The sequence below is a fragment of the Equus asinus genome, chromosome 10 (assembly GCF_041296235.1).
Source record: "Equus asinus isolate D_3611 breed Donkey chromosome 10, EquAss-T2T_v2, whole genome shotgun sequence".
Taxonomy (NCBI): Eukaryota; Metazoa; Chordata; class Mammalia; order Perissodactyla; family Equidae; genus Equus; species Equus asinus.
The window spans coordinates 7,879,624-7,906,757 of NC_091799.1; positions in this window are offsets into that span (position 1 = coordinate 7,879,624).

The following is a 27,134-nucleotide window of genomic DNA, read 5'->3' on the forward strand; positions in this document are numbered from 1 at the left end:
GAGTACCGGGAACATCTCTTACCAGAGCCTTTGAAACGCAGTTTCTTGGCAGGCCTTATCTGGCTGAGGTAGAACTTCTGCTCTGGGTGTGCTCCATTGGCCTAGAGCTGAAAGGCCCAAAGGTCGGCCTTGTTGGCAAAGGGGCAGGGAGCCCCCAAAGCATCTTGCTTCCAGCTCTTTGGGAAGCTAAGAAACAACTGGCTCTGCCCAGTGCTCTTACAGCCTAAGAGAAAATCTCTTACCAAGGCCTGTGAAACGCACTTTGTTGGTGGCCTGATCTAGCTGAAGTAGAACTTCTGCTCTGGGCCTGCTCCTCTGGCCTAGAGCTGCCTGGCCCAAAGGGCCGCCTTGTTTGCAAAGGGGCAGAGAGGCCCCAAAGCATCTTGCTTCCAGCTCTTCGGGAAGCTAAGAAACATCTGGCGTTGCCCAGTGCTCTTACAGCCTACCGGGAACATCTCTTACCAAGGCCTGTGAAACGCAGTTTGTTGGTGGCCTGAACTGGCCGAAGTAGAACTTCTGCTCTGGGTGTGCTCCACTGGCCTAGAGCTACCTGGCGCAAAGGGCTGCCTTGATTCCAAAGTGAGAGAGTGGCACCAAAGCATCTTGCTCCCAGCTCTTCGGGAAGCTAAGAAACAGCTGGCTCTGCCCAGTGCTCTTACAGCCTAAGAGAACATCTCTTTGAAAGGCCTGTGAAACGCAGTTTCTTGGCAGGCCTGACCTGGCTGAAGTAGAACTTCTGTTCTGGTTGTGCTACATAGGCCTAGAGCTACCAGGACCTAAGGGCTGCCTTGTTTCCAAGGGGTGAGAGAGGCCCCAAAGCATCTTGCCTCCAGCACTTTGGGAAGCTAAAAAACAACTGGTTCTGCCCAGTGCTCTCACAGCCTACCGTGAACATCTCTTACCAAGGGCTGTGAAACGCAGTTTCTGGGCAGGACTGATCCGCCTGAAGTAGAACTTCTGCTGTGGGTGTGCTCCATTGGCCTAGAGCTGCCAGGCCCAAACGGCTGCCTTGTGTCCAAAGGGAGAGAGAGGCCCCAAAGCATCTTGCTTCCAGCTCTGTGGGAAGCTAAAGCAACTGGCTCTCCACAGTGCTCTCACAGCCTACCGGGAACATCTCTTACCAAGGCCTGTGAAACGCAGTTTCTTGGCAGGCCTGATCTGGCTGAAGTAGAGCTCCTGCTCTGGGCGTGCTACTTTGGCCTAGAGCTGCCAGGCCCAAAGGGCCGCCTTGTTTCCAAAGGGGCTGAGAGTCCCCAAAGTATCTTGCTTCCAAATCTTTGGGAAGCTAAGAAACAACTGGCTCTGCACAGTGCTCTCACAGCCTACCGGCAACGTGACAGAGAAAGGCCTGTGAGACGCAGTTTCTTGGAAGGCCTGATCTGGCTGAGGTAGAACTTCTGCTCTGGGTGTACTCCATTGGCCTAGGGCTGCCAGGCCCAAAGGGCTGCCTTTATTTCCAAAGTGTGAGAGAGGCCCCAAAGCATCTTGCTTCCTGCTCTCTGGGAAGCTAAAACAACTGGCTCTGCACAGTGCTCTCAAAGCCAACCGGGAACGTCACATACAAAGGCCTGTGAAACGCAGCTTCTTGACAGGCCTTATCTGGCTGAGGTAGAACTTGTGCTCTGGGTGTGCTACTTTGGCCTAGAGCTGCCAGGCACAAAGGCTGCTTTGTTTCCAAAGGGGGAGAGAGGCCCCAAATCATGTTGCTTCCAGCTGTTTTTGAAGCTAAGAAACAACTCGCTCTGCCAGGTACTCTTACAGCCTTCCGGGAACACCTCTTACGAAGGCCTGTGAAAAGCAGTTTCTTGGCAGGCCTGATCTGGCTGAGGTAGAACTTCTGCTCTGGGTGTGCTCCATTGCCCTAGAGCTGAAAGGCCCAAAGGGCTGCCTTGTTTCCAAAGGGGGAGAGAGGCCCCAAAGCATCTTGCTTCCACCTCTTGGGAAGCTAAGAAACAACTCGCTGTGCCCAGTGCTCTTATAGCCTAAGAGAACATCTCTTATCAAGGCCTGTGAAACGCACTTTCTAGGCAGGCCTGATCTGGAAGAAGTAGAACTTCTGCTCTGGTTGTGCTCCATTGCCCTAGAGCTGCCAGACCCAACGTGCTGCCTTGTTTCCAAAGGGGCAGAGAGGCCCCAAAGCGTCTTGCTTCCAGCTGTTTGGGAAACAAGGAAACAACTGGCTCTGCACCGTGCTCTCACAGCCTACCGGGAACGTCACATACAAAGGCCTCTGAAACGCAGTTCCTTGGCAGGCCTGATCTGGCTGAAGTAGGACTTCTGCTCTGGGTGTGCTCCATTGGCCTAGAGCTGAAAGGCCCAAAGGGATGCCTTGTTTGCAAAGGGGCAGAGAGGCCCCAAAGCATCTTGCTTCCAGCTCTTTGGGAAGCTAAGAAACAACTGTCTCTGCCCAGTGCTCTGACAGAGTACCGGGAACATCTCTTACCAGAGCCTTTGAAACGCAGTTTCTTGGCAGGCCTTATCTGGCTGAGGTAGAACTTCTGCTCTGGGTGTGCTCCATTGGCCTAGAGCTGAAAGGCCCAAAGGTCGGCCTTGTTGGCAAAGGGGCAGGGAGCCCCCAAAGCATCTTGCTTCCAGCTCTTTGGGAAGCTAAGAAACAACTGGCTCTGCCCAGTGCTCTTACAGCCTAAGAGAAAATCTCTTACCAAGGCCTGTGAAACGCACTTTGTTGGTGGCCTGATCTAGCTGAAGTAGAACTTCTGCTCTGGGCGTGCTCCACTGGCCTAGAGCTGCCTGGCCCAAAGGGCCGCCTTGTTTGCAAAGGGGCAGAGAGGCCCCAAAGCATCTTGCTTCCAGCTCTTCGGGAAGCTAAGAAACATCTGGCGTTGCCCAGTGCTCTTACAGCCTACCGGGAACATCTCTTACCAAGGCCTGTGAAACGCAGTTTGTTGGTGGCCTGAACTGGCCGAAGTAGAACTTCTGCTCTGGGTGTGCTCCACTGGCCTAGAGCTACCTGGCGCAAAGGGCTGCCTTGATTCCAAAGTGAGAGAGTGGCACCAAAGCATCTTGCTCCCAGCTCTTCAGGAAGCTAAGAAACAGCTGGCTCTGCCCAGTGCTCTTACAGCCTAAGAGAACATCTCTTTGAAAGGCCTGTGAAACGCAGTTTCTTGGCAGGCCTGACCTGGCTGAAGTAGAACTTCTGTTCTGGTTGTGCTACATAGGCCTAGAGCTACCAGGACCTAAGGGCTGCCTTGTTTCCAAGGGGTGAGAGAGGCCCCAAAGCATCTTGCCTCCAGCACTTTGGGAAGCTAAAAAACAACTGGTTCTGCCCAGTGCTCTCACAGCCTACCGTGAACATCTCTTACCAAGGGCTGTGAAACGCAGTTTCTGGGCAGGACTGATCCGCCTGAAGTAGAACTTCTGCTGTGGGTGTGCTCCATTGGCCTAGAGCTGCCAGGCCCAAACGGCTGCCTTGTGTCCAAAGGGAGAGAGAGGCCCCAAAGCATCTTGCTTCCAGCTCTGTGGGAAGCTAAAGCAACTGGCTCTCCACAGTGCTCTCACAGCCTACCGGGAACATCTCTTACCAAGGCCTGTGAAACGCAGTTTCTTGGCAGGCCTGATCTGGCTGAAGTAGAGCTCCTGCTCTGGGCGTGCTACTTTGGCCTAGAGCTGCCAGGCCCAAAGGGCCGCCTTGTTTCCAAAGGGGCTGAGAGTCCCCAAAGTATCTTGCTTCCAAATCTTTGGGAAGCTAAGAAACAACTGGCTCTGCACAGTGCTCTCACAGCCTACCGGCAACGTGACAGAGAAAGGCCTGTGAGACGCAGTTTCTTGGAAGGCCTGATCTGGCTGAGGTAGAACTTCTGCTCTGGGTGTACTCCATTGGCCTAGGGCTGCCAGGCCCAAAGGGCTGCCTTTATTTCCAAAGTGTGAGAGAGGCCCCAAAGCATCTTGCTTCCTGCTCTCTGGGAAGCTAAAACAACTGGCTCTGCACAGTGCTCTCAAAGCCAACCGGGAACGTCACATACAAAGGCCTGTGAAACGCAGCTTCTTGACAGGCCTTATCTGGCTGAGGTAGAACTTGTGCTCTGGGTGTGCTACTTTGGCCTAGAGCTGCCAGGCACAAAGGCTGCTTTGTTTCCAAAGGGGGAGAGAGGCCCCAAATCATGTTGCTTCCAGCTGTTTTTGAAGCTAAGAAACAACTCGCTCTGCCAGGTACTCTTACAGCCTTCCGGGAACACCTCTTACGAAGGCCTGTGAAAAGCAGTTTCTTGGCAGGCCTGATCTGGCTGAGGTAGAACTTCTGCTCTGGGTGTGCTCCATTGCCCTAGAGCTGAAAGGCCCAAAGGGCTGCCTTGTTTCCAAAGGGGGAGAGAGGCCCCAAAGCATCTTGCTTCCACCTCTTGGGAAGCTAAGAAACAACTCGCTGTGCCCAGTGCTCTTATAGCCTAAGAGAACATCTCTTATCAAGGCCTGTGAAACGCACTTTCTAGGCAGGCCTGATCTGGAAGAAGTAGAACTTCTGCTCTGGTTGTGCTCCATTGCCCTAGAGCTGCCAGACCCAACGTGCTGCCTTGTTTCCAAAGGGGCAGAGAGGCCCCAAAGCGTCTTGCTTCCAGCTGTTTGGGAAACAAGGAAACAACTGGCTCTGCACCGTGCTCTCACAGCCTACCGGGAACGTCACATACAAAGGCCTCTGAAACGCAGTTCCTTGGCAGGCCTGATCTGGCTGAAGTAGGACTTCTGCTCTGGGTGTGTTCCATTGGCCTAGAGCTGAAAGGCCCAGAGGAATGCCTTGTTTGCAAAGGGGCAGAGAGGCCCCAAAGCATCTTGCTTCCAGCTCTTTGGGAAGCTAAGAAACAACTGTCTCTGCCCAGTGCTCTGACAGAGTACCGGGAACATCTCTTACCAGAGCCTTTGAAACGCAGTTTCTTGGCAGGCCTTATCTGGCTGAGGTAGAACTTCTGCTCTGGGTGTGCTCCATTGGCCTAGAGCTGAAAGGCCCAAAGGTCGGCCTTGTTGGCAAAGGGGCAGGGAGCCCCCAAAGCATCTTGCTTCCAGCTCTTTGGGAAGCTAAGAAACAACTGGCTCTGCCCAGTGCTCTTACAGCCTAAGAGAAAATCTCTTACCAAGGCCTGTGAAACGCACTTTGTTGGTGGCCTGATCTAGCTGAAGTAGAACTGCTGCTCTGGGCGTGCTCCACTGGCCTAGAGCTGCCTGGCCCAAAGGGCCGCCTTGTTTGCAAAGGGGCAGAGAGGCCCCAAAGCATCTTGCTTCCAGCTCTTCGGGAAGCTAAGAAACATCTGGCGTTGCCCAGTGCTCTTACAGCCTACCGGGAACATCTCTTACCAAGGCCTGTGAAACGCAGTTTGTTGGTGGCCTGAACTGGCCGAAGTAGAACTTCTGCTCTGGGTGTGCTCCACTGGCCTAGAGCTACCTGGCGCAAAGGGCTGCCTTGATTCCAAAGTGAGAGAGTGGCACCAAAGCATCTTGCTCCCAGCTCTTCGGGAAGCTAAGAAACAGCTGGCTCTGCCCAGTGCTCTTACAGCCTAAGAGAACATCTCTTTGAAAGGCCTGTGAAACGCAGTTTCTTGGCAGGCCTGACCTGGCTGAAGTAGAACTTCTGTTCTGGTTGTGCTACATAGGCCTAGAGCTACCAGGACCTAAGGGCTGCCTTGTTTCCAAGGGGTGAGAGAGGCCCCAAAGCATCTTGCCTCCAGCACTTTGGGAAGCTAAAAAACAACTGGTTCTGCCCAGTGCTCTCACAGCCTACCGTGAACATCTCTTACCAAGGGCTGTGAAACGCAGTTTCTGGGCAGGACTGATCCGCCTGAAGTAGAACTTCTGCTGTGGGTGTGCTCCATTGGCCTAGAGCTGCCAGGCCCAAACGGCTGCCTTGTGTCCAAAGGGAGAGAGAGGCCCCAAAGCATCTTGCTTCCAGCTCTGTGGGAAGCTAAAGCAACTGGCTCTCCACAGTGCTCTCACAGCCTACCGGGAACATCTCTTACCAAGGCCTGTGAAACGCAGTTTCTTGGCAGGCCTGATCTGGCTGAAGTAGAACTCCTGCTCTGGGCGTGCTACTTTGGCCTAGAGCTGCCAGGCCCAAAGGGCCGCCTTGTTTCCAAAGGGGCTGAGAGTCCCCAAAGTATCTTGCTTCCAAATCTTTGGGAAGCTAAGAAACAACTGGCTCTGCACAGTGCTCTCACAGCCTACCGGCAACGTGACAGAGAAAGGCCTGTGAGACGCAGTTTCTTGGAAGGCCTGATCTGGCTGAGGTAGAACTTCTGCTCTGGGTGTACTCCATTGGCCTAGGGCTGCCAGGCCCAAAGGGCTGCCTTTATTTCCAAAGTGTGAGAGAGGCCCCAAAGCATCTTGCTTCCTGCTCTCTGGGAAGCTAAAACAACTGGCTCTGCACAGTGCTCTCAAAGCCAACCGGGAACGTCACATACAAAGGCCTGTGAAACGCAGCTTCTTGACAGGCCTTATCTGGCTGAGGTAGAACTTGTGCTCTGGGTGTGCTACTTTGGCCTAGAGCTGCCAGGCACAAAGGCTGCTTTGTTTCCAAAGGGGGAGAGAGGCCCCAAATCATGTTGCTTCCAGCTGTTTTTGAAGCTAAGAAACAACTCGCTCTGCCAGGTACTCTTACAGCCTTCCGGGAACACCTCTTACGAAGGCCTGTGAAAAGCAGTTTCTTGGCAGGCCTGATCTGGCTGAGGTAGAACTTCTGCTCTGGGTGTGCTCCATTGCCCTAGAGCTGAAAGGCCCAAAGGGCTGCCTTGTTTCCAAAGGGGGAGAGAGGCCCCAAAGCATCTTGCTTCCACCTCTTGGGAAGCTAAGAAACAACTCGCTGTGCCCAGTGCTCTTATAGCCTAAGAGAACATCTCTTATCAAGGCCTGTGAAACGCACTTTCTAGGCAGGCCTGATCTGGAAGAAGTAGAACTTCTGCTCTGGTTGTGCTCCATTGCCCTAGAGCTGCCAGACCCAACGTGCTGCCTTGTTTCCAAAGGGGCAGAGAGGCCCCAAAGCGTCTTGCTTCCAGCTGTTTGGGAAACAAGGAAACAACTGGCTCTGCACCGTGCTCTCACAGCCTACCGGGAACGTCACATACAAAGGCCTCTGAAACGCAGTTCCTTGGCAGGCCTGATCTGGCTGAAGTAGGACTTCTGCTCTGGGTGTGCTCCATTGGCCTAGAGCTGAAAGGCCCAGAGGGATGCCTTGTTTGCAAAGGGGCAGAGAGGCCCCAAAGCATCTTGCTTCCAGCTCTTTGGGAAGCTAAGAAACAACTGTCTCTGCCCAGTGCTCTGACAGAGTACCGGGAACATCTCTTACCAGAGCCTTTGAAACGCAGTTTCTTGGCAGGCCTTATCTGGCTGAGGTAGAACTTCTGCTCTGGGTGTGCTCCATTGGCCTAGAGCTGAAAGGCCCAAAGGTCGGCCTTGTTGGCAAAGGGGCAGGGAGCCCCCAAAGCATCTTGCTTCCAGCTCTTTGGGAAGCTAAGAAACAACTGGCTCTGCCCAGTGCTCTTACAGCCTAAGAGAAAATCTCTTACCAAGGCCTGTGAAACGCACTTTGTTGGTGGCCTGATCTAGCTGAAGTAGAACTGCTGCTCTGGGCGTGCTCCACTGGCCTAGAGCTGCCTGGCCCAAAGGGCCGCCTTGTTTGCAAAGGGGCAGAGAGGCCCCAAAGCATCTTGCTTCCAGCTCTTCGGGAAGCTAAGAAACATCTGGCGTTGCCCAGTGCTCTTACAGCCTACCGGGAACATCTCTTACCAAGGCCTGTGAAACGCAGTTTGTTGGTGGCCTGAACTGGCCGAAGTAGAACTTCTGCTCTGGGTGTGCTCCACTGGCCTAGAGCTACCTGGCGCAAAGGGCTGCCTTGATTCCAAAGTGAGAGAGTGGCACCAAAGCATCTTGCTCCCAGCTCTTCGGGAAGCTAAGAAACAGCTGGCTCTGCCCAGTGCTCTTACAGCCTAAGAGAACATCTCTTTGAAAGGCCTGTGAAACGCAGTTTCTTGGCAGGCCTGACCTGGCTGAAGTAGAACTTCTGTTCTGGTTGTGCTACATAGGCCTAGAGCTACCAGGACCTAAGGGCTGCCTTGTTTCCAAGGGGTGAGAGAGGCCCCAAAGCATCTTGCCTCCAGCACTTTGGGAAGCTAAAAAACAACTGGTTCTGCCCAGTGCTCTCACAGCCTACCGTGAACATCTCTTACCAAGGGCTGTGAAACGCAGTTTCTGGGCAGGACTGATCCGCCTGAAGTAGAACTTCTGCTGTGGGTGTGCTCCATTGGCCTAGAGCTGCCAGGCCCAAACGGCTGCCTTGTGTCCAAAGGGAGAGAGAGGCCCCAAAGCATCTTGCTTCCAGCTCTGTGGGAAGCTAAAGCAACTGGCTCTCCACAGTGCTCTCACAGCCTACCGGGAACATCTCTTACCAAGGCCTGTGAAACGCAGTTTCTTGGCAGGCCTGATCTGGCTGAAGTAGAACTCCTGCTCTGGGCGTGCTACTTTGGCCTAGAGCTGCCAGGCCCAAAGGGCCGCCTTGTTTCCAAAGGGGCTGAGAGTCCCCAAAGTATCTTGCTTCCAAATCTTTGGGAAGCTAAGAAACAACTGGCTCTGCACAGTGCTCTCACAGCCTACCGGCAACGTGACAGAGAAAGGCCTGTGAGACGCAGTTTCTTGGAAGGCCTGATCTGGCTGAGGTAGAACTTCTGCTCTGGGTGTACTCCATTGGCCTAGGGCTGCCAGGCCCAAAGGGCTGCCTTTATTTCCAAAGTGTGAGAGAGGCCCCAAAGCATCTTGCTTCCTGCTCTCTGGGAAGCTAAAACAACTGGCTCTGCACAGTGCTCTCAAAGCCAACCGGGAACGTCACATACAAAGGCCTGTGAAACGCAGCTTCTTGACAGGCCTTATCTGGCTGAGGTAGAACTTGTGCTCTGGGTGTGCTACTTTGGCCTAGAGCTGCCAGGCACAAAGGCTGCTTTGTTTCCAAAGGGGGAGAGAGGCCCCAAATCATGTTGCTTCCAGCTGTTTTTGAAGCTAAGAAACAACTCGCTCTGCCAGGTACTCTTACAGCCTTCCGGGAACACCTCTTACGAAGGCCTGTGAAAAGCAGTTTCTTGGCAGGCCTGATCTGGCTGAGGTAGAACTTCTGCTCTGGGTGTGCTCCATTGCCCTAGAGCTGAAAGGCCCAAAGGGCTGCCTTGTTTCCAAAGGGGGAGAGAGGCCCCAAAGCATCTTGCTTCCACCTCTTGGGAAGCTAAGAAACAACTCGCTGTGCCCAGTGCTCTTATAGCCTAAGAGAACATCTCTTATCAAGGCCTGTGAAACGCACTTTCTAGGCAGGCCTGATCTGGAAGAAGTAGAACTTCTGCTCTGGTTGTGCTCCATTGCCCTAGAGCTGCCAGACCCAACGTGCTGCCTTGTTTCCAAAGGGGCAGAGAGGCCCCAAAGCGTCTTGCTTCCAGCTGTTTGGGAAACAAGGAAACAACTGGCTCTGCACCGTGCTCTCACAGCCTACCGGGAACGTCACATACAAAGGCCTCTGAAACGCAGTTCCTTGGCAGGCCTGATCTGGCTGAAGTAGGACTTCTGCTCTGGGTGTGCTCCATTGGCCTAGAGCTGAAAGGCCCAAAGGGATGCCTTGTTTGCAAAGGGGCAGAGAGGCCCCAAAGCATCTTGCTTCCAGCTCTTTGGGAAGCTAAGAAACAACTGTCTCTGCCCAGTGCTCTGACAGAGTACCGGGAACATCTCTTACCAGAGCCTTTGAAACGCAGTTTCTTGGCAGGCCTTATCTGGCTGAGGTAGAACTTCTGCTCTGGGTGTGCTCCATTGGCCTAGAGCTGAAAGGCCCAAAGGTCGGCCTTGTTGGCAAAGGGGCAGGGAGCCCCCAAAGCATCTTGCTTCCAGCTCTTTGGGAAGCTAAGAAACAACTGGCTCTGCCCAGTGCTCTTACAGCCTAAGAGAAAATCTCTTACCAAGGCCTGTGAAACGCACTTTGTTGGTGGCCTGATCTAGCTGAAGTAGAACTTCTGCTCTGGGCGTGCTCCACTGGCCTAGAGCTGCCTGGCCCAAAGGGCCGCCTTGTTTGCAAAGGGGCAGAGAGGCCCCAAAGCATCTTGCTTCCAGCTCTTCGGGAAGCTAAGAAACATCTGGCGTTGCCCAGTGCTCTTACAGCCTACCGGGAACATCTCTTACCAAGGCCTGTGAAACGCAGTTTGTTGGTGGCCTGAACTGGCCGAAGTAGAACTTCTGCTCTGGGTGTGCTCCACTGGCCTAGAGCTACCTGGCGCAAAGGGCTGCCTTGATTCCAAAGTGAGAGAGTGGCACCAAAGCATCTTGCTCCCAGCTCTTCGGGAAGCTAAGAAACAGCTGGCTCTGCCCAGTGCTCTTACAGCCTAAGAGAACATCTCTTTGAAAGGCCTGTGAAACGCAGTTTCTTGGCAGGCCTGACCTGGCTGAAGTAGAACTTCTGTTCTGGTTGTGCTACATAGGCCTAGAGCTACCAGGACCTAAGGGCTGCCTTGTTTCCAAGGGGTGAGAGAGGCCCCAAAGCATCTTGCCTCCAGCACTTTGGGAAGCTAAAAAACAACTGGTTCTGCCCAGTGCTCTCACAGCCTACCGTGAACATCTCTTACCAAGGGCTGTGAAACGCAGTTTCTGGGCAGGACTGATCCGCCTGAAGTAGAACTTCTGCTGTGGGTGTGCTCCATTGGCCTAGAGCTGCCAGGCCCAAACGGCTGCCTTGTGTCCAAAGGGAGAGAGAGGCCCCAAAGCATCTTGCTTCCAGCTCTGTGGGAAGCTAAAGCAACTGGCTCTCCACAGTGCTCTCACAGCCTACCGGGAACATCTCTTACCAAGGCCTGTGAAACGCAGTTTCTTGGCAGGCCTGATCTGGCTGAAGTAGAACTCCTGCTCTGGGCGTGCTACTTTGGCCTAGAGCTGCCAGGCCCAAAGGGCCGCCTTGTTTCCAAAGGGGCTGAGAGTCCCCAAAGTATCTTGCTTCCAAATCTTTGGGAAGCTAAGAAACAACTGGCTCTGCACAGTGCTCTCACAGCCTACCGGCAACGTGACAGAGAAAGGCCTGTGAGACGCAGTTTCTTGGAAGGCCTGATCTGGCTGAGGTAGAACTTCTGCTCTGGGTGTACTCCATTGGCCTAGGGCTGCCAGGCCCAAAGGGCTGCCTTTATTTCCAAAGTGTGAGAGAGGCCCCAAAGCATCTTGCTTCCTGCTCTCTGGGAAGCTAAAACAACTGGCTCTGCACAGTGCTCTCAAAGCCAACCGGGAACGTCACATACAAAGGCCTGTGAAACGCAGCTTCTTGACAGGCCTTATCTGGCTGAGGTAGAACTTGTGCTCTGGGTGTGCTACTTTGGCCTAGAGCTGCCAGGCACAAAGGCTGCTTTGTTTCCAAAGGGGGAGAGAGGCCCCAAATCATGTTGCTTCCAGCTGTTTTTGAAGCTAAGAAACAACTCGCTCTGCCAGGTACTCTTACAGCCTTCCGGGAACACCTCTTACGAAGGCCTGTGAAAAGCAGTTTCTTGGCAGGCCTGATCTGGCTGAGGTAGAACTTCTGCTCTGGGTGTGCTCCATTGCCCTAGAGCTGAAAGGCCCAAAGGGCTGCCTTGTTTCCAAAGGGGGAGAGAGGCCCCAAAGCATCTTGCTTCCACCTCTTGGGAAGCTAAGAAACAACTCGCTGTGCCCAGTGCTCTTATAGCCTAAGAGAACATCTCTTATCAAGGCCTGTGAAACGCACTTTCTAGGCAGGCCTGATCTGGAAGAAGTAGAACTTCTGCTCTGGTTGTGCTCCATTGCCCTAGAGCTGCCAGACCCAACGTGCTGCCTTGTTTCCAAAGGGGCAGAGAGGCCCCAAAGCGTCTTGCTTCCAGCTGTTTGGGAAACAAGGAAACAACTGGCTCTGCACCGTGCTCTCACAGCCTACCGGGAACGTCACATACAAAGGCCTCTGAAACGCAGTTCCTTGGCAGGCCTGATCTGGCTGAAGTAGGACTTCTGCTCTGGGTGTGCTCCATTGGCCTAGAGCTGAAAGGCCCAGAGGGATGCCTTGTTTGCAAAGGGGCAGAGAGGCCCCAAAGCATCTTGCTTCCAGCTCTTTGGGAAGCTAAGAAACAACTGTCTCTGCCCAGTGCTCTGACAGAGTACCGGGAACATCTCTTACCAGAGCCTTTGAAACGCAGTTTCTTGGCAGGCCTTATCTGGCTGAGGTAGAACTTCTGCTCTGGGTGTGCTCCATTGGCCTAGAGCTGAAAGGCCCAAAGGTCGGCCTTGTTGGCAAAGGGGCAGGGAGCCCCCAAAGCATCTTGCTTCCAGCTCTTTGGGAAGCTAAGAAACAACTGGCTCTGCCCAGTGCTCTTACAGCCTAAGAGAAAATCTCTTACCAAGGCCTGTGAAACGCACTTTGTTGGTGGCCTGATCTAGCTGAAGTAGAACTGCTGCTCTGGGCGTGCTCCACTGGCCTAGAGCTGCCTGGCCCAAAGGGCCGCCTTGTTTGCAAAGGGGCAGAGAGGCCCCAAAGCATCTTGCTTCCAGCTCTTCGGGAAGCTAAGAAACATCTGGCGTTGCCCAGTGCTCTTACAGCCTACCGGGAACATCTCTTACCAAGGCCTGTGAAACGCAGTTTGTTGGTGGCCTGAACTGGCCGAAGTAGAACTTCTGCTCTGGGTGTGCTCCACTGGCCTAGAGCTACCTGGCGCAAAGGGCTGCCTTGATTCCAAAGTGAGAGAGTGGCACCAAAGCATCTTGCTCCCAGCTCTTCGGGAAGCTAAGAAACAGCTGGCTCTGCCCAGTGCTCTTACAGCCTAAGAGAACATCTCTTTGAAAGGCCTGTGAAACGCAGTTTCTTGGCAGGCCTGACCTGGCTGAAGTAGAACTTCTGTTCTGGTTGTGCTACATAGGCCTAGAGCTACCAGGACCTAAGGGCTGCCTTGTTTCCAAGGGGTGAGAGAGGCCCCAAAGCATCTTGCCTCCAGCACTTTGGGAAGCTAAAAAACAACTGGTTCTGCCCAGTGCTCTCACAGCCTACCGTGAACATCTCTTACCAAGGGCTGTGAAACGCAGTTTCTGGGCAGGACTGATCCGCCTGAAGTAGAACTTCTGCTGTGGGTGTGCTCCATTGGCCTAGAGCTGCCAGGCCCAAACGGCTGCCTTGTGTCCAAAGGGAGAGAGAGGCCCCAAAGCATCTTGCTTCCAGCTCTGTGGGAAGCTAAAGCAACTGGCTCTCCACAGTGCTCTCACAGCCTACCGGGAACATCTCTTACCAAGGCCTGTGAAACGCAGTTTCTTGGCAGGCCTGATCTGGCTGAAGTAGAACTCCTGCTCTGGGCGTGCTACTTTGGCCTAGAGCTGCCAGGCCCAAAGGGCCGCCTTGTTTCCAAAGGGGCTGAGAGTCCCCAAAGTATCTTGCTTCCAAATCTTTGGGAAGCTAAGAAACAACTGGCTCTGCACAGTGCTCTCACAGCCTACCGGCAACGTGACAGAGAAAGGCCTGTGAGACGCAGTTTCTTGGAAGGCCTGATCTGGCTGAGGTAGAACTTCTGCTCTGGGTGTACTCCATTGGCCTAGGGCTGCCAGGCCCAAAGGGCTGCCTTTATTTCCAAAGTGTGAGAGAGGCCCCAAAGCATCTTGCTTCCTGCTCTCTGGGAAGCTAAAACAACTGGCTCTGCACAGTGCTCTCAAAGCCAACCGGGAACGTCACATACAAAGGCCTGTGAAACGCAGCTTCTTGACAGGCCTTATCTGGCTGAGGTAGAACTTGTGCTCTGGGTGTGCTACTTTGGCCTAGAGCTGCCAGGCACAAAGGCTGCTTTGTTTCCAAAGGGGGAGAGAGGCCCCAAATCATGTTGCTTCCAGCTGTTTTTGAAGCTAAGAAACAACTCGCTCTGCCAGGTACTCTTACAGCCTTCCGGGAACACCTCTTACGAAGGCCTGTGAAAAGCAGTTTCTTGGCAGGCCTGATCTGGCTGAGGTAGAACTTCTGCTCTGGGTGTGCTCCATTGCCCTAGAGCTGAAAGGCCCAAAGGGCTGCCTTGTTTCCAAAGGGGGAGAGAGGCCCCAAAGCATCTTGCTTCCACCTCTTGGGAAGCTAAGAAACAACTCGCTGTGCCCAGTGCTCTTATAGCCTAAGAGAACATCTCTTATCAAGGCCTGTGAAACGCACTTTCTAGGCAGGCCTGATCTGGAAGAAGTAGAACTTCTGCTCTGGTTGTGCTCCATTGCCCTAGAGCTGCCAGACCCAACGTGCTGCCTTGTTTCCAAAGGGGCAGAGAGGCCCCAAAGCGTCTTGCTTCCAGCTGTTTGGGAAACAAGGAAACAACTGGCTCTGCACCGTGCTCTCACAGCCTACCGGGAACGTCACATACAAAGGCCTCTGAAACGCAGTTCCTTGGCAGGCCTGATCTGGCTGAAGTAGGACTTCTGCTCTGGGTGTGCTCCATTGGCCTAGAGCTGAAAGGCCCAGAGGGATGCCTTGTTTGCAAAGGGGCAGAGAGGCCCCAAAGCATCTTGCTTCCAGCTCTTTGGGAAGCTAAGAAACAACTGTCTCTGCCCAGTGCTCTGACAGAGTACCGGGAACATCTCTTACCAGAGCCTTTGAAACGCAGTTTCTTGGCAGGCCTTATCTGGCTGAGGTAGAACTTCTGCTCTGGGTGTGCTCCATTGGCCTAGAGCTGAAAGGCCCAAAGGTCGGCCTTGTTGGCAAAGGGGCAGGGAGCCCCCAAAGCATCTTGCTTCCAGCTCTTTGGGAAGCTAAGAAACAACTGGCTCTGCCCAGTGCTCTTACAGCCTAAGAGAAAATCTCTTACCAAGGCCTGTGAAACGCACTTTGTTGGTGGCCTGATCTAGCTGAAGTAGAACTGCTGCTCTGGGCGTGCTCCACTGGCCTAGAGCTGCCTGGCCCAAAGGGCCGCCTTGTTTGCAAAGGGGCAGAGAGGCCCCAAAGCATCTTGCTTCCAGCTCTTCGGGAAGCTAAGAAACATCTGGCGTTGCCCAGTGCTCTTACAGCCTACCGGGAACATCTCTTACCAAGGCCTGTGAAACGCAGTTTGTTGGTGGCCTGAACTGGCCGAAGTAGAACTTCTGCTCTGGGTGTGCTCCACTGGCCTAGAGCTACCTGGCGCAAAGGGCTGCCTTGATTCCAAAGTGAGAGAGTGGCACCAAAGCATCTTGCTCCCAGCTCTTCGGGAAGCTAAGAAACAGCTGGCTCTGCCCAGTGCTCTTACAGCCTAAGAGAACATCTCTTTGAAAGGCCTGTGAAACGCAGTTTCTTGGCAGGCCTGACCTGGCTGAAGTAGAACTTCTGTTCTGGTTGTGCTACATAGGCCTAGAGCTACCAGGACCTAAGGGCTGCCTTGTTTCCAAGGGGTGAGAGAGGCCCCAAAGCATCTTGCCTCCAGCACTTTGGGAAGCTAAAAAACAACTGGTTCTGCCCAGTGCTCTCACAGCCTACCGTGAACATCTCTTACCAAGGGCTGTGAAACGCAGTTTCTGGGCAGGACTGATCCGCCTGAAGTAGAACTTCTGCTGTGGGTGTGCTCCATTGGCCTAGAGCTGCCAGGCCCAAACGGCTGCCTTGTGTCCAAAGGGAGAGAGAGGCCCCAAAGCATCTTGCTTCCAGCTCTGTGGGAAGCTAAAGCAACTGGCTCTCCACAGTGCTCTCACAGCCTACCGGGAACATCTCTTACCAAGGCCTGTGAAACGCAGTTTCTTGGCAGGCCTGATCTGGCTGAAGTAGAACTCCTGCTCTGGGCGTGCTACTTTGGCCTAGAGCTGCCAGGCCCAAAGGGCCGCCTTGTTTCCAAAGGGGCTGAGAGTCCCCAAAGTATCTTGCTTCCAAATCTTTGGGAAGCTAAGAAACAACTGGCTCTGCACAGTGCTCTCACAGCCTACCGGCAACGTGACAGAGAAAGGCCTGTGAGACGCAGTTTCTTGGAAGGCCTGATCTGGCTGAGGTAGAACTTCTGCTCTGGGTGTACTCCATTGGCCTAGGGCTGCCAGGCCCAAAGGGCTGCCTTTATTTCCAAAGTGTGAGAGAGGCCCCAAAGCATCTTGCTTCCTGCTCTCTGGGAAGCTAAAACAACTGGCTCTGCACAGTGCTCTCAAAGCCAACCGGGAACGTCACATACAAAGGCCTGTGAAACGCAGCTTCTTGACAGGCCTTATCTGGCTGAGGTAGAACTTGTGCTCTGGGTGTGCTACTTTGGCCTAGAGCTGCCAGGCACAAAGGCTGCTTTGTTTCCAAAGGGGGAGAGAGGCCCCAAATCATGTTGCTTCCAGCTGTTTTTGAAGCTAAGAAACAACTCGCTCTGCCAGGTACTCTTACAGCCTTCCGGGAACACCTCTTACGAAGGCCTGTGAAAAGCAGTTTCTTGGCAGGCCTGATCTGGCTGAGGTAGAACTTCTGCTCTGGGTGTGCTCCATTGCCCTAGAGCTGAAAGGCCCAAAGGGCTGCCTTGTTTCCAAAGGGGGAGAGAGGCCCCAAAGCATCTTGCTTCCACCTCTTGGGAAGCTAAGAAACAACTCGCTGTGCCCAGTGCTCTTATAGCCTAAGAGAACATCTCTTATCAAGGCCTGTGAAACGCACTTTCTAGGCAGGCCTGATCTGGAAGAAGTAGAACTTCTGCTCTGGTTGTGCTCCATTGCCCTAGAGCTGCCAGACCCAACGTGCTGCCTTGTTTCCAAAGGGGCAGAGAGGCCCCAAAGCGTCTTGCTTCCAGCTGTTTGGGAAACAAGGAAACAACTGGCTCTGCACCGTGCTCTCACAGCCTACCGGGAACGTCACATACAAAGGCCTCTGAAACGCAGTTCCTTGGCAGGCCTGATCTGGCTGAAGTAGGACTTCTGCTCTGGGTGTGCTCCATTGGCCTAGAGCTGAAAGGCCCAAAGGGATGCCTTGTTTGCAAAGGGGCAGAGAGGCCCCAAAGCATCTTGCTTCCAGCTCTTTGGGAAGCTAAGAAACAACTGTCTCTGCCCAGTGCTCTGACAGAGTACCGGGAACATCTCTTACCAGAGCCTTTGAAACGCAGTTTCTTGGCAGGCCTTATCTGGCTGAGGTAGAACTTCTGCTCTGGGTGTGCTCCATTGGCCTAGAGCTGAAAGGCCCAAAGGTCGGCCTTGTTGGCAAAGGGGCAGGGAGCCCCCAAAGCATCTTGCTTCCAGCTCTTTGGGAAGCTAAGAAACAACTGGCTCTGCCCAGTGCTCTTACAGCCTAAGAGAAAATCTCTTACCAAGGCCTGTGAAACGCACTTTGTTGGTGGCCTGATCTAGCTGAAGTAGAACTTCTGCTCTGGGCGTGCTCCACTGGCCTAGAGCTGCCTGGCCCAAAGGGCCGCCTTGTTTGCAAAGGGGCAGAGAGGCCCCAAAGCATCTTGCTTCCAGCTCTTCGGGAAGCTAAGAAACATCTGGCGTTGCCCAGTGCTCTTACAGCCTACCGGGAACATCTCTTACCAAGGCCTGTGAAACGCAGTTTGTTGGTGGCCTGAACTGGCCGAAGTAGAACTTCTGCTCTGGGTGTGCTCCACTGGCCTAGAGCTACCTGGCGCAAAGGGCTGCCTTGATTCCAAAGTGAGAGAGTGGCACCAAAGCATCTTGCTCCCAGCTCTTCGGGAAGCTAAGAAACAGCTGGCTCTGCCCAGTGCTCTTACAGCCTAAGAGAACATCTCTTTGAAAGGCCTGTGAAACGCAGTTTCTTGGCAGGCCTGACCTGGCTGAAGTAGAACTTCTGTTCTGGTTGTGCTACATAGGCCTAGAGCTACCAGGACCTAAGGGCTGCCTTGTTTCCAAGGGGTGAGAGAGGCCCCAAAGCATCTTGCCTCCAGCACTTTGGGAAGCTAAAAAACAACTGGTTCTGCCCAGTGCTCTCACAGCCTACCGTGAACATCTCTTACCAAGGGCTGTGAAACGCAGTTTCTGGGCAGGACTGATCCGCCTGAAGTAGAACTTCTGCTGTGGGTGTGCTCCATTGGCCTAGAGCTGCCAGGCCCAAACGGCTGCCTTGTGTCCAAAGGGAGAGAGAGGCCCCAAAGCATCTTGCTTCCAGCTCTGTGGGAAGCTAAAGCAACTGGCTCTCCACAGTGCTCTCACAGCCTACCGGGAACATCTCTTACCAAGGCCTGTGAAACGCAGTTTCTTGGCAGGCCTGATCTGGCTGAAGTAGAACTCCTGCTCTGGGCGTGCTACTTTGGCCTAGAGCTGCCAGGCCCAAAGGGCCGCCTTGTTTCCAAAGGGGCTGAGAGTCCCCAAAGTATCTTGCTTCCAAATCTTTGGGAAGCTAAGAAACAACTGGCTCTGCACAGTGCTCTCACAGCCTACCGGCAACGTGACAGAGAAAGGCCTGTGAGACGCAGTTTCTTGGAAGGCCTGATCTGGCTGAGGTAGAACTTCTGCTCTGGGTGTACTCCATTGGCCTAGGGCTGCCAGGCCCAAAGGGCTGCCTTTATTTCCAAAGTGTGAGAGAGGCCCCAAAGCATCTTGCTTCCTGCTCTCTGGGAAGCTAAAACAACTGGCTCTGCACAGTGCTCTCAAAGCCAACCGGGAACGTCACATACAAAGGCCTGTGAAACGCAGCTTCTTGACAGGCCTTATCTGGCTGAGGTAGAACTTGTGCTCTGGGTGTGCTACTTTGGCCTAGAGCTGCCAGGCACAAAGGCTGCTTTGTTTCCAAAGGGGGAGAGAGGCCCCAAATCATGTTGCTTCCAGCTGTTTTTGAAGCTAAGAAACAACTCGCTCTGCCAGGTACTCTTACAGCCTTCCGGGAACACCTCTTACGAAGGCCTGTGAAAAGCAGTTTCTTGGCAGGCCTGATCTGGCTGAGGTAGAACTTCTGCTCTGGGTGTGCTCCATTGCCCTAGAGCTGAAAGGCCCAAAGGGCTGCCTTGTTTCCAAAGGGGGAGAGAGGCCCCAAAGCATCTTGCTTCCACCTCTTGGGAAGCTAAGAAACAACTCGCTGTGCCCAGTGCTCTTATAGCCTAAGAGAACATCTCTTATCAAGGCCTGTGAAACGCACTTTCTAGGCAGGCCTGATCTGGAAGAAGTAGAACTTCTGCTCTGGTTGTGCTCCATTGCCCTAGAGCTGCCAGACCCAACGTGCTGCCTTGTTTCCAAAGGGGCAGAGAGGCCCCAAAGCGTCTTGCTTCCAGCTGTTTGGGAAACAAGGAAACAACTGGCTCTGCACCGTGCTCTCACAGCCTACCGGGAACGTCACATACAAAGGCCTCTGAAACGCAGTTCCTTGGCAGGCCTGATCTGGCTGAAGTAGGACTTCTGCTCTGGGTGTGCTCCATTGGCCTAGAGCTGAAAGGCCCAGAGGGATGCCTTGTTTGCAAAGGGGCAGAGAGGCCCCAAAGCATCTTGCTTCCAGCTCTTTGGGAAGCTAAGAAACAACTGTCTCTGCCCAGTGCTCTGACAGAGTACCGGGAACATCTCTTACCAGAGCCTTTGAAACGCAGTTTCTTGGCAGGCCTTATCTGGCTGAGGTAGAACTTCTGCTCTGGGTGTGCTCCATTGGCCTAGAGCTGAAAGGCCCAAAGGTCGGCCTTGTTGGCAAAGGGGCAGGGAGCCCCCAAAGCATCTTGCTTCCAGCTCTTTGGGAAGCTAAGAAACAACTGGCTCTGCCCAGTGCTCTTACAGCCTAAGAGAAAATCTCTTACCAAGGCCTGTGAAACGCACTTTGTTGGTGGCCTGATCTAGCTGAAGTAGAACTGCTGCTCTGGGCGTGCTCCACTGGCCTAGAGCTGCCTGGCCCAAAGGGCCGCCTTGTTTGCAAAGGGGCAGAGAGGCCCCAAAGCATCTTGCTTCCAGCTCTTCGGGAAGCTAAGAAACATCTGGCGTTGCCCAGTGCTCTTACAGCCTACCGGGAACATCTCTTACCAAGGCCTGTGAAACGCAGTTTGTTGGTGGCCTGAACTGGCCGAAGTAGAACTTCTGCTCTGGGTGTGCTCCACTGGCCTAGAGCTACCTGGCGCAAAGGGCTGCCTTGATTCCAAAGTGAGAGAGTGGCACCAAAGCATCTTGCTCCCAGCTCTTCGGGAAGCTAAGAAACAGCTGGCTCTGCCCAGTGCTCTTACAGCCTAAGAGAACATCTCTTTGAAAGGCCTGTGAAACGCAGTTTCTTGGCAGGCCTGACCTGGCTGAAGTAGAACTTCTGTTCTGGTTGTGCTACATAGGCCTAGAGCTACCAGGACCTAAGGGCTGCCTTGTTTCCAAGGGGTGAGAGAGGCCCCAAAGCATCTTGCCTCCAGCACTTTGGGAAGCTAAAAAACAACTGGTTCTGCCCAGTGCTCTCACAGCCTACCGTGAACATCTCTTACCAAGGGCTGTGAAACGCAGTTTCTGGGCAGGACTGATCCGCCTGAAGTAGAACTTCTGCTGTGGGTGTGCTCCATTGGCCTAGAGCTGCCAGGCCCAAACGGCTGCCTTGTGTCCAAAGGGAGAGAGAGGCCCCAAAGCATCTTGCTTCCAGCTCTGTGGGAAGCTAAAGCAACTGGCTCTCCACAGTGCTCTCACAGCCTACCGGGAACATCTCTTACCAAGGCCTGTGAAACGCAGTTTCTTGGCAGGCCTGATCTGGCTGAAGTAGAACTCCTGCTCTGGGCGTGCTACTTTGGCCTAGAGCTGCCAGGCCCAAAGGGCCGCCTTGTTTCCAAAGGGGCTGAGAGTCCCCAAAGTATCTTGCTTCCAAATCTTTGGGAAGCTAAGAAACAACTGGCTCTGCACAGTGCTCTCACAGCCTACCGGCAACGTGACAGAGAAAGGCCTGTGAGACGCAGTTTCTTGGAAGGCCTGATCTGGCTGAGGTAGAACTTCTGCTCTGGGTGTACTCCATTGGCCTAGGGCTGCCAGGCCCAAAGGGCTGCCTTTATTTCCAAAGTGTGAGAGAGGCCCCAAAGCATCTTGCTTCCTGCTCTCTGGGAAGCTAAAACAACTGGCTCTGCACAGTGCTCTCAAAGCCAACCGGGAACGTCACATACAAAGGCCTGTGAAACGCAGCTTCTTGACAGGCCTTATCTGGCTGAGGTAGAACTTGTGCTCTGGGTGTGCTACTTTGGCCTAGAGCTGCCAGGCACAAAGGCTGCTTTGTTTCCAAAGGGGGAGAGAGGCCCCAAATCATGTTGCTTCCAGCTGTTTTTGAAGCTAAGAAACAACTCGCTCTGCCAGGTACTCTTACAGCCTTCCGGGAACACCTCTTACGAAGGCCTGTGAAAAGCAGTTTCTTGGCAGGCCTGATCTGGCTGAGGTAGAACTTCTGCTCTGGGTGTGCTCCATTGCCCTAGAGCTGAAAGGCCCAAAGGGCTGCCTTGTTTCCAAAGGGGGAGAGAGGCCCCAAAGCATCTTGCTTCCACCTCTTGGGAAGCTAAGAAACAACTCGCTGTGCCCAGTGCTCTTATAGCCTAAGAGAACATCTCTTATCAAGGCCTGTGAAACGCACTTTCTAGGCAGGCCTGATCTGGAAGAAGTAGAACTTCTGCTCTGGTTGTGCTCCATTGCCCTAGAGCTGCCAGACCCAACGTGCTGCCTTGTTTCCAAAGGGGCAGAGAGGCCCCAAAGCGTCTTGCTTCCAGCTGTTTGGGAAACAAGGAAACAACTGGCTCTGCACCGTGCTCTCACAGCCTACCGGGAACGTCACATACAAAGGCCTCTGAAACGCAGTTCCTTGGCAGGCCTGATCTGGCTGAAGTAGGACTTCTGCTCTGGGTGTGCTCCATTGGCCTAGAGCTGAAAGGCCCAGAGGGATGCCTTGTTTGCAAAGGGGCAGAGAGGCCCCAAAGCATCTTGCTTCCAGCTCTTTGGGAAGCTAAGAAACAACTGTCTCTGCCCAGTGCTCTGACAGAGTACCGGGAACATCTCTTACCAGAGCCTTTGAAACGCAGTTTCTTGGCAGGCCTTATCTGGCTGAGGTAGAACTTCTGCTCTGGGTGTGCTCCATTGGCCTAGAGCTGAAAGGCCCAAAGGTCGGCCTTGTTGGCAAAGGGGCAGGGAGCCCCCAAAGCATCTTGCTTCCAGCTCTTTGGGAAGCTAAGAAACAACTGGCTCTGCCCAGTGCTCTTACAGCCTAAGAGAAAATCTCTTACCAAGGCCTGTGAAACGCACTTTGTTGGTGGCCTGATCTAGCTGAAGTAGAACTGCTGCTCTGGGCGTGCTCCACTGGCCTAGAGCTGCCTGGCCCAAAGGGCCGCCTTGTTTGCAAAGGGGCAGAGAGGCCCCAAAGCATCTTGCTTCCAGCTCTTCGGGAAGCTAAGAAACATCTGGCGTTGCCCAGTGCTCTTACAGCCTACCGGGAACATCTCTTACCAAGGCCTGTGAAACGCAGTTTGTTGGTGGCCTGAACTGGCCGAAGTAGAACTTCTGCTCTGGGTGTGCTCCACTGGCCTAGAGCTACCTGGCGCAAAGGGCTGCCTTGATTCCAAAGTGAGAGAGTGGCACCAAAGCATCTTGCTCCCAGCTCTTCGGGAAGCTAAGAAACAGCTGGCTCTGCCCAGTGCTCTTACAGCCTAAGAGAACATCTCTTTGAAAGGCCTGTGAAACGCAGTTTCTTGGCAGGCCTGACCTGGCTGAAGTAGAACTTCTGTTCTGGTTGTGCTACATAGGCCTAGAGCTACCAGGACCTAAGGGCTGCCTTGTTTCCAAGGGGTGAGAGAGGCCCCAAAGCATCTTGCCTCCAGCACTTTGGGAAGCTAAAAAACAACTGGTTCTGCCCAGTGCTCTCACAGCCTACCGTGAACATCTCTTACCAAGGGCTGTGAAACGCAGTTTCTGGGCAGGACTGATCCGCCTGAAGTAGAACTTCTGCTGTGGGTGTGCTCCATTGGCCTAGAGCTGCCAGGCCCAAACGGCTGCCTTGTGTCCAAAGGGAGAGAGAGGCCCCAAAGCATCTTGCTTCCAGCTCTGTGGGAAGCTAAAGCAACTGGCTCTCCACAGTGCTCTCACAGCCTACCGGGAACATCTCTTACCAAGGCCTGTGAAACGCAGTTTCTTGGCAGGCCTGATCTGGCTGAAGTAGAACTCCTGCTCTGGGCGTGCTACTTTGGCCTAGAGCTGCCAGGCCCAAAGGGCCGCCTTGTTTCCAAAGGGGCTGAGAGTCCCCAAAGTATCTTGCTTCCAAATCTTTGGGAAGCTAAGAAACAACTGGCTCTGCACAGTGCTCTCACAGCCTACCGGCAACGTGACAGAGAAAGGCCTGTGAGACGCAGTTTCTTGGAAGGCCTGATCTGGCTGAGGTAGAACTTCTGCTCTGGGTGTACTCCATTGGCCTAGGGCTGCCAGGCCCAAAGGGCTGCCTTTATTTCCAAAGTGTGAGAGAGGCCCCAAAGCATCTTGCTTCCTGCTCTCTGGGAAGCTAAAACAACTGGCTCTGCACAGTGCTCTCAAAGCCAACCGGGAACGTCACATACAAAGGCCTGTGAAACGCAGCTTCTTGACAGGCCTTATCTGGCTGAGGTAGAACTTGTGCTCTGGGTGTGCTACTTTGGCCTAGAGCTGCCAGGCACAAAGGCTGCTTTGTTTCCAAAGGGGGAGAGAGGCCCCAAATCATGTTGCTTCCAGCTGTTTTTGAAGCTAAGAAACAACTCGCTCTGCCAGGTACTCTTACAGCCTTCCGGGAACACCTCTTACGAAGGCCTGTGAAAAGCAGTTTCTTGGCAGGCCTGATCTGGCTGAGGTAGAACTTCTGCTCTGGGTGTGCTCCATTGCCCTAGAGCTGAAAGGCCCAAAGGGCTGCCTTGTTTCCAAAGGGGGAGAGAGGCCCCAAAGCATCTTGCTTCCACCTCTTGGGAAGCTAAGAAACAACTCGCTGTGCCCAGTGCTCTTATAGCCTAAGAGAACATCTCTTATCAAGGCCTGTGAAACGCACTTTCTAGGCAGGCCTGATCTGGAAGAAGTAGAACTTCTGCTCTGGTTGTGCTCCATTGCCCTAGAGCTGCCAGACCCAACGTGCTGCCTTGTTTCCAAAGGGGCAGAGAGGCCCCAAAGCGTCTTGCTTCCAGCTGTTTGGGAAACAAGGAAACAACTGGCTCTGCACCGTGCTCTCACAGCCTACCGGGAACGTCACATACAAAGGCCTCTGAAACGCAGTTCCTTGGCAGGCCTGATCTGGCTGAAGTAGGACTTCTGCTCTGGGTGTGCTCCATTGGCCTAGAGCTGAAAGGCCCAGAGGGATGCCTTGTTTGCAAAGGGGCAGAGAGGCCCCAAAGCATCTTGCTTCCAGCTCTTTGGGAAGCTAAGAAACAACTGTCTCTGCCCAGTGCTCTGACAGAGTACCGGGAACATCTCTTACCAGAGCCTTTGAAACGCAGTTTCTTGGCAGGCCTTATCTGGCTGAGGTAGAACTTCTGCTCTGGGTGTGCTCCATTGGCCTAGAGCTGAAAGGCCCAAAGGTCGGCCTTGTTGGCAAAGGGGCAGGGAGCCCCCAAAGCATCTTGCTTCCAGCTCTTTGGGAAGCTAAGAAACAACTGGCTCTGCCCAGTGCTCTTACAGCCTAAGAGAAAATCTCTTACCAAGGCCTGTGAAACGCACTTTGTTGGTGGCCTGATCTAGCTGAAGTAGAACTGCTGCTCTGGGCGTGCTCCACTGGCCTAGAGCTGCCTGGCCCAAAGGGCCGCCTTGTTTGCAAAGGGGCAGAGAGGCCCCAAAGCATCTTGCTTCCAGCTCTTCGGGAAGCTAAGAAACATCTGGCGTTGCCCAGTGCTCTTACAGCCTACCGGGAACATCTCTTACCAAGGCCTGTGAAACGCAGTTTGTTGGTGGCCTGAACTGGCCGAAGTAGAACTTCTGCTCTGGGTGTGCTCCACTGGCCTAGAGCTACCTGGCGCAAAGGGCTGCCTTGATTCCAAAGTGAGAGAGTGGCACCAAAGCATCTTGCTCCCAGCTCTTCGGGAAGCTAAGAAACAGCTGGCTCTGCCCAGTGCTCTTACAGCCTAAGAGAACATCTCTTTGAAAGGCCTGTGAAACGCAGTTTCTTGGCAGGCCTGACCTGGCTGAAGTAGAACTTCTGTTCTGGTTGTGCTACATAGGCCTAGAGCTACCAGGACCTAAGGGCTGCCTTGTTTCCAAGGGGTGAGAGAGGCCCCAAAGCATCTTGCCTCCAGCACTTTGGGAAGCTAAAAAACAACTGGTTCTGCCCAGTGCTCTCACAGCCTACCGTGAACATCTCTTACCAAGGGCTGTGAAACGCAGTTTCTGGGCAGGACTGATCCGCCTGAAGTAGAACTTCTGCTGTGGGTGTGCTCCATTGGCCTAGAGCTGCCAGGCCCAAACGGCTGCCTTGTGTCCAAAGGGAGAGAGAGGCCCCAAAGCATCTTGCTTCCAGCTCTGTGGGAAGCTAAAGCAACTGGCTCTCCACAGTGCTCTCACAGCCTACCGGGAACATCTCTTACCAAGGCCTGTGAAACGCAGTTTCTTGGCAGGCCTGATCTGGCTGAAGTAGAACTCCTGCTCTGGGCGTGCTACTTTGGCCTAGAGCTGCCAGGCCCAAAGGGCCGCCTTGTTTCCAAAGGGGCTGAGAGTCCCCAAAGTATCTTGCTTCCAAATCTTTGGGAAGCTAAGAAACAACTGGCTCTGCACAGTGCTCTCACAGCCTACCGGCAACGTGACAGAGAAAGGCCTGTGAGACGCAGTTTCTTGGAAGGCCTGATCTGGCTGAGGTAGAACTTCTGCTCTGGGTGTACTCCATTGGCCTAGGGCTGCCAGGCCCAAAGGGCTGCCTTTATTTCCAAAGTGTGAGAGAGGCCCCAAAGCATCTTGCTTCCTGCTCTCTGGGAAGCTAAAACAACTGGCTCTGCACAGTGCTCTCAAAGCCAACCGGGAACGTCACATACAAAGGCCTGTGAAACGCAGCTTCTTGACAGGCCTTATCTGGCTGAGGTAGAACTTGTGCTCTGGGTGTGCTGCTTTGGCCTAGAGCTGCCAGGCACAAAGGCTGCTTTGTTTCCAAAGGGGGAGAGAGGCCCCAAATCATGTTGCTTCCAGCTGTTTTTGAAGCTAAGAAACAACTCGCTCTGCCAGGTACTCTTACAGCCTTCCGGGAACACCTCTTACGAAGGCCTGTGAAAAGCAGTTTCTTGGCAGGCCTGATCTGGCTGAGGTAGAACTTCTGCTCTGGGTGTGCTCCATTGCCCTAGAGCTGAAAGGCCCAAAGGGCTGCCTTGTTTCCAAAGGGGGAGAGAGGCCCCAAAGCATCTTGCTTCCACCTCTTGGGAAGCTAAGAAACAACTCGCTGTGCCCAGTGCTCTTATAGCCTAAGAGAACATCTCTTATCAAGGCCTGTGAAACGCACTTTCTAGGCAGGCCTGATCTGGAAGAAGTAGAACTTCTGCTCTGGTTGTGCTCCATTGCCCTAGAGCTGCCAGACCCAACGTGCTGCCTTGTTTCCAAAGGGGCAGAGAGGCCCCAAAGCGTCTTGCTTCCAGCTGTTTGGGAAACAAGGAAACAACTGGCTCTGCACCGTGCTCTCACAGCCTACCGGGAACGTCACATACAAAGGCCTCTGAAACGCAGTTCCTTGGCAGGCCTGATCTGGCTGAAGTAGGACTTCTGCTCTGGGTGTGCTCCATTGGCCTAGAGCTGAAAGGCCCAGAGGGATGCCTTGTTTGCAAAGGGGCAGAGAGGCCCCAAAGCATCTTGCTTCCAGCTCTTTGGGAAGCTAGGAAACAACTGTCTCTGCCCAGTGCTCTGACAGAGTACCGGGAACATCTCTTACCAGAGCCTTTGAAACGCAGTTTCTTGGCAGGCCTTATCTGGCTGAGGTAGAACTTCTGCTCTGGGTGTGCTCCATTGGCCTAGAGCTGAAAGGCCCAAAGGTCGGCCTTGTTGGCAAAGGGGCAGGGAGCCCCCAAAGCATCTTGCTTCCAGCTCTTTGGGAAGCTAAGAAACAACTGGCTCTGCCCAGTGCTCTTACAGCCTAAGAGAAAATCTCTTACCAAGGCCTGTGAAACGCACTTTGTTGGTGGCCTGATCTAGCTGAAGTAGAACTGCTGCTCTGGGCGTGCTCCACTGGCCTAGAGCTGCCTGGCCCAAAGGGCCGCCTTGTTTGCAAAGGGGCAGAGAGGCCCCAAAGCATCTTGCTTCCAGCTCTTCGGGAAGCTAAGAAACATCTGGCGTTGCCCAGTGCTCTTACAGCCTACCGGGAACATCTCTTACCAAGGCCTGTGAAACGCAGTTTGTTGGTGGCCTGAACTGGC